General features: G+C 39.5%; 1 pseudogene; it reads right to left on the bottom strand.

The window, feature by feature from the left end:
• Positions 1-9,059: 9,059 nt before the first annotated feature.
• LOC129071677 (syntaxin-12-like) lies at positions 9,060-9,888 on the bottom strand (annotated as a pseudogene).
• Between the last annotated feature and the right edge of the window lie 560 nt (positions 9,889-10,448).

Raw genomic sequence — 10,448 nt, 5'->3', positions numbered from 1 at the left:
TGATTTTTCAAGGCTGCACTTTTATCTACAAGATTTATGACCATTGATATTGATCTTTATAGCCTAGCAGAGGCTGTGTTTGTTAGGTAATATAAAGCACCTAAATTTTCTACCATTCTCCACTATACTCTTTGGAAGGAAGTCACTATGTGCAGCCCATACATTTATTTAACTCAGCAATTTTCAACCTGTTTTGTTATTGACACACATAAACAAATTACTAAAATTCTACAACACAAAAAAAAATATATATATATTGCCTAACTACCAAAACAAATTGGTATAATTTTGATTCAGTTATACTAGATGCTTATTGTTGTGTTGGCTCTTGTCTTTTTTTTTTTTTAACCATCTATGGGAAAAGACTTTAGTGCCCCTGACTAAATAGTCAGATATTGCATGTTTTAATACTTATGGCACAACATTTGAAAATTGCTGACTTAGGAACTTATTTTTATCAGTATAAACTCATGGGTATTTATTTAATACTTTGGATTATAATAAAATGCTATGTATTATATTGCTCAGATTGCTCCAGCTTTGGCCTTGGTTGGCTTCTATGAATTTTGCCAAACCCCATAAACATAGTTTACTTATTTTTTCATCTCTTCTTCATCTTCTGATACACACTTCAAGATGTTCCATGACCATCTTATACATTTCCTGCTCCAGTCCTGAAATCAGCCATATCTCTAAGGAGCCTTGTGTCTTCCAAGCGTTCAAAGCCAGGCAGATTAACACGGGATTCAGGCAGATGAAAAAATATACTTGGAGCCGTTGGGATGTCTGACATGGCTTTATTCTGGGGTGGGGTGATCCACATGCACTTCAAGCCATGAGTTGCACCTCCAGAAGTCCTGACTCACTTATATACTAAGTGCACACAAAATACTCCCTTATATACTAAATGCCAGAGCTTTCATTCTATGCATGCATGCCCTTACTCAAGGTTATATGAACACTGCTATGTTTGCCCAGATAGCTGATTGAGGAAGCTTGACTGACTCCATTATACCTACATTCCATCTCCTTAGAGTTCCTAACTGTGTAATCTACATGAGGAGGTCTTCCACGAGGGTTGCTTCGCAAGGAGGGCAGAGTTCTGCACCGATATACCACAGCAGCAGTTATTGGCACTAACGATGGTAAATCATGAGCTTCAGGCAATATACAGGCAAGTTTCTTATCAGTCGACAAGACAGTGGCTGGAAGAGGGGGCCTCCCTAGCTGAGAATACCATATCTTTTGCATCTTGACTGGGTGTTTAGCATCTACTTGCAACAAGAATGGAGAACTCATAATGGGTCATAAGGATATCACAAAGGAGCCACAGAGCAATGTTTCATGGTCTGCTAGCCTTGGGTATGTCACCTTTAAGATCACTCAGGGCACTATTTACAAGTTTCTTTCAACCTTTTGTCCCCAAGGGGCAATAAGAACCACCCAACATATGTGGGTGGCTTTTACTTCCCAAGGCCACTTCCAACTGACTGTTTGTTCTTGCTCCAGGCTCTCAGGTGCAGGCAACATAATGTGTTCTTGCTTCCTCATGCCTGGTTTTAGCAAAGCATCCTTAGTCTGTACTTGTAGCTGAATTGAAGCTGCAATCCAGTAGAGTAACGCTTCCACTGTAGCTATCCTCTCCCCACTTCTCTTGCTTAGAGTCTGGAGGACAGTCCACAAATATTTCGTCCAACCCCCCGCCCCCAGTATAGTGCTGGCAGATGTGGCTTGCAGGCCCTGCTTTAACAAGCCATGATACCATCCAATCACCTTGGTAGCATGGGGGGTGATATGACACATGGAATTTCCATTCAAGTCTGCATGTCTCGGACCCATTGTTGCACTAAAATGTGTGATCCTGTAAAATGTGTGATCACTTTCAATGATTAAGGTTATCCATAGGTAGTATGTAAGTGTTCTAGCACAGCCATCGCTGCTTTCTGATCCGGGTGGTACCCACTCACACATGTGACTACATATTTATACCTCTCTGAACTAGGCAACGGGCCCGACCATGCCAACTCACCTTTGGGTCAGTGGTACTTGTCCCCACACCACCTGCTTAGTGGCCCCCACAGGCCTCCAGGGATGCTCCCATGAACAAATGACACACATCTCACAAGCTTCCTGTACCTCTTGCTAAGGTCACAGGTAATCCCCAAGCTTTTATAGCAGGCCGTATGGTCTCATACCATGGTCACCTGTCATGGGGATGGCAACTGAATGGGTGGATGCTCAGCATACCCCAGTAGGATGGCTTTTGCTGCCTGCACTCTCAGGGGGAATGCTACCACAATGTTCTGCAGCCACAGTCCTTGGAGCATATCAATGCTCAGGATATTATCAAGAATGGGAGACAAATAAACCATATATTCATGAGGGGGCAATTGCCCAAAGCTCAGGGACAGCTGCTCGACCTTCAATCACAAACTGTGTCCACTGTAATCATCAGTAGGCCCCAGAAACTTCTCAGGATTTCCATACAGGAGCATACATTCTGCCCCTGTGTCTACTAAAACCAGGAAAACGTTGGGCTGCACCTGGCCAAAACCACATGCTCCTGCTCATAGCCCCCAGGGACTCGATCAGGCCTGTACCTTATGTCAAAGTGCAGGCACCGAGAGCCCTCACTAGCGCAGCACCAGTACCTGGAGACTGGTACTCGCCACAGGTTCTGGCTTTTTCCGCTGCTGCACTGCCTCTTCTGCCAGTGTGTTCAGGCCTCTGCAGCCTGTGAATGGAAGGCAGGCAGGCTGGACATTTGTCAGGAACCTGTAGATAACCAATTCCACGTGCGGCCTCCAATGTCTGCCCGTCCCCTGTAGACATGCCCCTCAGGTCGCACTCCTGGATTTTCTTTTTGCCTTCTTCTTCTTCTGGGGCCCCAGCCCCCAAAAGGTCTAACCACATCCAAGTCCTAGTCACCCACACGGGTGTGCTGTTTAACTGAGAGACAGAGGAAGCTCAAGACACTGTCCACACTCCCTTCTGCTGATGTACCCCTTAGGGCCACCCCACATCCATGACCACCTTTGCAATTCCAGCTGCTGCTGTGGGCTCCACTGTGGCCACCTGCCCCTATCACTGAACCTGGAGCAGAGTTTTCTGGTGTTGGAACCACTGCAACCAGAACCCCCAACTCAGGCTGCAGCCCTCTGATGCAGTCTCTCTCAGAAACTTTGTTCCAGGTCTGTGCAGGGTGGGAGGGGAAGGGGGAACCAAAGTGGCAAGTCCCCTCCTCTTCCTCTGACTTCTTCCCTGTGACTTGTGAGGGGGACCACAGCAACTCTGCCATTCGGATGAGTCTTTAAGTCTGCCAATCCCTCTCAGAGCTCTCGTACCTTCACCACATAGCATGCACAATCTCCATCAGAGCTTGTAAAGATATAACAAAACACACAGCCCAGGGCCCCCATGGCTGCTTGGGCAGTTGGTTTCTCCATGGTCTCCCCTACCACTTTCAGGGCCTTCTCTCCCAGGTTGGGTGCACCACTAATACTGGGCCAGCATTGGAGGGGAGCCCAAGCCACTGAATACCACATGCTGGTTGCAAGCCAGTATGTGGTATATCTTGCCTCTGGGGGTGCTGGCTCCCTACTGCACTACAATGAAGCCTGCCAACTGCTCTGATTGTCCTGCAAGTGTTCATAGCTCTGCAGGTTCACACGGAATTCAAGCAGATGGAAAAATACATGCTTTGGGATGTCTGACATGCCTTTACTCTGGGGTGGGGAGATCCAACTGCTCCACAAGCCTCGAGTCATACACACCACTGGAAGTTCCCACTCACTTACGTACTAAATGCACACAAAGCCAGCAAGGTGCCAATATCGACCTTCAGTTATATGACAGAGCTTTCATTCCACACATGGAGGTCCTTACTTAAGGTTATACGAACACTGGTAAGTTATGTTTGCCTGAACATCTGGGTGAGGGGGCCTGACTGACTCCTTTATCCCTACACCTTGGTTCTTTATATTGGAGAATAATATGAAAAACCAAGATCTAGGTGCTAGAAATTCTTGTTGCAGCTGAGGTACTGTTGCTTCTAGGCCCTCTCAGCTGACTGAACAAAGAAACAGGAACATGTGTTTTATAAACATATGTATGAATATTTGCATATATTTATTTTTATATTATGGGAATGAGTTTCTAATAATATTTCTAACACTATTGCAATATCACTTCTATAAATAATTATAAATGTATAGTTACATATAATTAGAAATATATAATTATATGTGTATATCATTCTAGCTTCATCATTTTTCTTACATAAGCTTCCATATCAACAGTGAGAAATATGTGTTCCTCCATCCATTTACCTAATCATTTAAGTATACATGTAGAGTATGGTTCCAGCATTATTAATCTGTACCTTAATGACAAACACTGTCATTAAGGTGTTAAGATATCTATACACGTTTTTGTTTGCCTTTAGTCTTATAGACATTATTCATTTCCAGTTACTTAAATCTGCACTTTGTCAAAGCTCTTTCAGTGGTACTATTTTATATATTTGTATTCTATTAGATTATTTATCACATTATGTATTCCATCCTGAAATCCTCTGATCTCCCAGAAATATATACTTTAAATTTGTTTACAGTAAAATGAACTGTTTCTGCTATAAAGTTCTATAGGTTTTGAAAAATGTGCAGTGTAATAGCTACCATTACAATGTTATATAGAGTACTTTTACCACCCTACAATTTTCATCTATTCAATCCTCCCTCTTCCACCCCAAACTCTAGACACAACTTATTTTTTACCATATCTATGGTTTTGTTTTTTTTTTCCAGAATGTCATAACCTGATGGGGTTTCTCGAAGTAAAATCCATGGTTGAGTTGGTGCACTCAAGATTGCAGGCTTTATTAGTCCAAGTGAAATCTCAAAAACTTGCCTCCAGATTATTCATATCCACTTATAGTTCTAGTAGCTTCCCTCCAGACAAGCATGTCTCCATTGTGACTCTGCATATTTCACTAGCATTCCAGATAGTCAGGTGGCCAATAGCCCCAAAACTTCAGGTTTCTCATGGTTCCAAGAAGTTATTGATTTTTAGTTTGTTAAACTTAATCCTGATGTGTGGATGGGAGTGAAGATTTTTGAGCTCTTTGCATTTTGGTATTGAAACCAAATGTTTTCAGGGGCTTTTCAAACATTTAAGTAAAAGCGTAGAAACTTTGTAAAATTTATGGATTTGAAACTTTAAGACAAGGTCTGGATTATTGATATGTTTGTGCGCAGGTAGTAATTAAAGCTAATGACATATATATGATTGCCCTGGGGAGAAGAATCAGAATAGGAGCCAGTTTTAAGCCTGGTAAGTGTATTACCAGGAAGTGTATTAAGCCAAGAAGTAGATGAGCCAGCTGAGGTGCTGAGGTATCTCATCAGGTCAAGAGAAAATATTAACATTGGGATTATAAAAAGGAGAGTGTTTTCACATGAGACAAATCAGATGAGGACTTGAAAATATAACCGTTTGAGTAGTAGCATAGTGGTGTTTGGTAATATTGGATATATTTCAGCAATGTGGGATGCTGACTACTTTTTAATGGGTAATGAATCAGGTGGAAGGGGTACATGATGATGTAAAAATAGACCACATTTTAAAATTAGAGATAATTTTTATATTTAAATTTATTGGAGAGGATGTATTTAGGAAACAGATCTGATAATGTAGAAGAGAAAGGCTGTGATAAATAATTTTAGATAGTGGTGTTAAAAGTGTGAAATTAAGACAATGAAATCACATATAATAAAAGAGATTACTTCTGGGTGGTGAGATTATCTGATTTTGATTTTTTCTTAAATTTGTTTCCCCAAATCAACTACCCCGATCTTATGCTATTTTATAGGTAGAGAAAAAAATTAACAAAAACAACAGTACCAAAAATATGTAATAATAATCAGAACTCATCTCTAGCTTTTCGCTGACCTGAAACTACACTAATGACAGTTCTCACTCCTTTTTAGATGCAGTTTACAACTGAGAAACAATGGAGCATATAGAATTTATTTATTTATTTAATTTATTTATTTATTTATCATATTTAAAAAATTTTTCAAATACATTTGTCTCTATTTACCCTCCACCACTTTCCCCTGGCCCCCTCCGCCCTCCCCTCCTCAATCTTTCTCGACCTTGGCTTCTACCATGTCTTTCACATCTGTTCCTTGATCTGACCCTTCCCCTTCCCTTCTCCATTACCCTCTTCCCTCCCTCCTGTCCCTGCCTGTTTCTTATTCGTTTCAATGTTGCTGGTCATATTTTCCTTGCCTGCTAGATTTGCTGATTAGGTTCCACTTATAAGTGAGATCATGTGGTATTTGTCTTTCACTGCCTAACTTATTTCACTTAGTGTAATGCTTTCCAGCTCCGTCCATGCACTCTTGAAGGGTAGTAACTCTTTTTTTTTCTTTCTGCTGTATAGTATTCCCTGGTGTAAATGTACCATAATTGTTGATCAACTCATTTAATGATGGGCACTCAGGTTGCTTCCAGGACTTGGTTATTGTAAATTGTGCTGCAATGAACATTGGAGTGCATAGGTTCTTTTGAATTGGTGATTTGGGATTCTTAGGATATAGTCCTAGCAGTGGAATTGCTGTGTCAAAAGGGAGTTACATTTATATCTTTTTGACGAAATTCCAACATATTTTCCCCAGTGGATGCACCAGTCTGCATTCCCACCAATACTGCACTAGGCTTCCTTTTCATCCACAACCTCACTAGCACCTGTTTTTGGTTGATTTATTTATGATGGCCATTCTGACTGGTGTGAAATGGTATCTCATTGTGGTTTTAATTTGCGTTTCTCTGATGGCTAGTGATATTGAGCATCCTTTTATATATCTCAGGGCCCTGTGTATGTACTTCTTGGAGAAGTGTGTGTTCAGGTCCTTTGCTCATTTTTTAATTAGATTGTTTGTCCTCCTGAAGTGGAGTCATGTGAGTTCTTTGTGTATTTTGGAGATCAAACCCCTGTCTGAGGTATCAATGACAAATTTATTTTTCTATATGGTTGGTTCCCTTTTGCTTTTGCTGATGTTTTCTTTAGCTATGAAGACGCTTGTTATTTTGATGAAGTCATATTTGTTTATTTTTTTCCTTTATGTCCCTTGCTTTAGGAGACATATTGGTGAAAATATTGCTGTGTGGGATACCTGATAGTTTCCCGCCTCTATTTCCCTCAAGAACTTTTATGGTTTCATGACTTGTATTTAAGTCTTTTATCCGTCTTGAGTTTAATTTTCTGTGTGGTATAAGTTGGCCATCGAATTTCAATTTTTTTGCATGTAGCTGTCCAGCTCTCCCAATGCCATTTGTTGAAGAGGTTATATTTACTCCATTTTATGCTTCTGCACCTTTTGTCAAATATTAATTGACTGTAGAGTCTTGGTTTGTTTTTGGGCTCTCTATTCTGTTCCATTCATCTATATTTCGGTTTTTATGTTAGTCCCAGACTGTTTTGATATCAGTGGCCTTATAATATAGTTTGATGTCAGGTATTGTGATCCTTTCTACTTTCTTTTTCTTTCTCAAAATTGCTGCAGATATTTGGGGTCATTTATGGTCCCACATAAATTTTTAGAATGTTTATTCTATGTCTGTGAAATACGTCATTGTTTTTTTTTTTAATAGGGATTGCATTGAATCTATAAATTGCTTTGGGTAGTATGAACATTTTGATGATGTTAATTCTTCCAATACATGAACATGGTATATGCTTTGATTTATTTGTGTCTTCTTTAGTTTCTTTCTTTAATATTGTAAAGTTTTCTACATACAAGTCTTTTACCTCCTTGGTTAACTTTATCCCTAGGTACTTCATTGTTTTTGTTGTTATAGCAAAGAGGATTTTTTCCCCTGATTTATGATTCTGTTGTTTTGTTTTTGGTGTACAAAAGTGGCTTCGATTTATGAATATTGACTTTGTATCTTGCTTTTTTGTCTAATTCACTTATTAGGTCAAATAGTTTTTGGATGAAGTCTATGGGGTTTTACATGTCCATTATCATGTTATCTGCAAACAATGATAGTTTTACTTCCTCCTTTCCAATTTGGATGCTTTTTATTTATTTATTTGTTTGTTTGTTTGTTTGTTTTGTGATTACTGTGGCTAGGACTTCCAATACTATGTTGAATAGAAATGATGAAAGCAGACATCCTTGTCTTTTTCCCGATCTTAGTGGGAAAGCTTTTAGTTTTTGCCCATTGAGTATGATATTGGCTGTAAGTTTTTCATACATCGCCTTTATTATGTTTGGTATGCATCCTTTATTACCACTTAGCTGAGTGTTTTTATCATTAAAGGGTGGTATACCTTATCAAATGCTTTTTCCACATTTTTTATATGAACATGTGGTTTTTGTCTCTCTTTTTGTTTATGTGATGTTTGAATGTTTTTGAGTTTTTTCCTTGAGGTTGGTGTCTAGTTTCAAGCCCTTGTGGTTCAAGAAAATGTTTGTTATGATTTCAATTTTTCTGAATTTGTTGAGGCTTTTTTGGTGTCTTATCATGTGGTCTATTTTTAAAAATGTTCTGTGTGCATTTGAAAAGAATGTGTATTTTGCTCCTTTGGGATTAAAGGTTCTATAAATGTCAGTTAAGTCCATTTGATCTCATATGTCATTCATTTTCACATGTCCCTATTGATTCTTTGTTTGGAAGAGCTATCCATTTTTGACAATTGGGTGTTAACATCCCTTACTAGCAGTGTTTTGCAAGTCTGTAGTGTTACCTATTCAAATAAGACTATCTAGAATGGAGTGTTCAGTAAACTTTGGGATAAAAGGCAATCAGAATATAAGAGAAAACAAAATACACAAAAATTAATTCCTAATTTGAAAAAATCAATAAAATGTATATATAAATTGATAAATACTGCCTGCATAGGCCACAAATTCCAAGGACTAGATAGTAGTTTCTAATTAGATTATTACAAGACGCTGTGATATATGCTCTCTTCCTGTGGTTAGTTTGTTGTGGCAGACTCCAGCAAGTACTTGCTCTTGAAAACAGTTCAGTAGGAGAAAGTGAGGCAATCACTTTTTATAAACTAACCACATAATAAGTGCCAAAGACAGCAGCAATCACTGAGAGATCAAGCATCAGGATACAGATCTTTTTGCGAGATTTTTTCTGATAGTGGGCAGCTCACTGTAACTGGTCAGTAGCTCTTTCCACATGTACCTCTGATCTTTCCACATTGGCTTCTATGCTATCAATCAGATCTCTTTGGTCATGGATCATCATAGCTAAATCTTTAAATATCTGATTGACACCCAAAATGTGAGCCTCCATCTGCCGAATCACTGTTTCCCTCTCTTTAATAAGTTCCAGATTCTGTTCAGTGTTGGTCACTTCTTCCTCCTGTCTATGCATCTGGTTCCATTCTTCTTGGCTGTCAAATTAAAGGAGCTGCTCCTCCTTTTGCCTGTATTCCACAGAAAGTCAAAATACAGCACTTGCTCTGGCAATACTCTCCTTTTCCCTTTCAGATGCCCTTCTCTGTACAGCCTGGAAATTGTTTAAGGCTGCAAAGAAGTCATTCATGAGGCGTTCCTTCTGAAGTTTCTACTGGCATTGTTCTGAAGTAGATAAGGAAAGGGGCAAGGTTTATAATTCCTTTAGTAATTCATTGCTTTCCTTAGCAAGCTGATTTGTAGAGTGTTGTACCTGTTGAAGATTTTCCTGTAGCTTGGTGGAGTCTTGTTTAGTTCCTAGTTGGCTCATCAAATTTTTTATCTGAGCGATGGCTTGGATGATCCCCTGGATGTTGCTGCTGCACATCTGGATGATGCTGCTGAAGTCCTGAAGCTGGGGCCCCAAGGGCCCCAGGTTCCAGTACACGTCTAAGGGACCGTAGGGCATAAAGAGGAGCTGAGACTGACTCGCTCTGCTTGGCGGTCCCACCTGAAGCAGTCACCGCATATAGAACTTCTTAGTGTAAAGTAATAAATACCAATTGATAATTGCATTTGAGACTATGAAAATGGCCAAATTATTAAAATAAAAAAAAACTTTTGATATAATTTAAGTACCCCATCTATGATAAGAATATTAGCATGATTTATTTTTGTACTTGCTATTTTGGAGAAACTACTTTTTCTTTTTATGGATGTCCAATTAATGTGGCTGTCCTTGTTTGTATCTGTCTGCTGATTTGTTCCTCAGCCATGTCAAGGTTGATATTGACTGACAAGAACACCAGACAGTATCCAAACACATGAAGGTATTAATATGTTTATTCATAACAGGTTACTGATTACAGAAATGCAGATCTCATTCAGAGTCCCATGTTCACATATTCATTTACTAATAAACTCTGCCAGACAACTTGTTATTTTTCAACTAAAGATCTAGTATCTGGAGCTTACTCAAAAGGCAGCTATGAGGCCATGTGTGAGATAAGATTTTCCGAACAGTGACAG

Source organism: Pteronotus mesoamericanus, unplaced genomic scaffold (genome assembly GCF_021234165.1).
Source record: "Pteronotus mesoamericanus isolate MK-2021 breed Mesoamerican mustached bat unplaced genomic scaffold, CSHL_Meso_final contig_27, whole genome shotgun sequence".
Classification (NCBI taxonomy): domain Eukaryota; kingdom Metazoa; phylum Chordata; class Mammalia; order Chiroptera; family Mormoopidae; genus Pteronotus; species Pteronotus mesoamericanus.
This window is presented reverse-complemented; position numbering and strand designations above follow the sequence as displayed.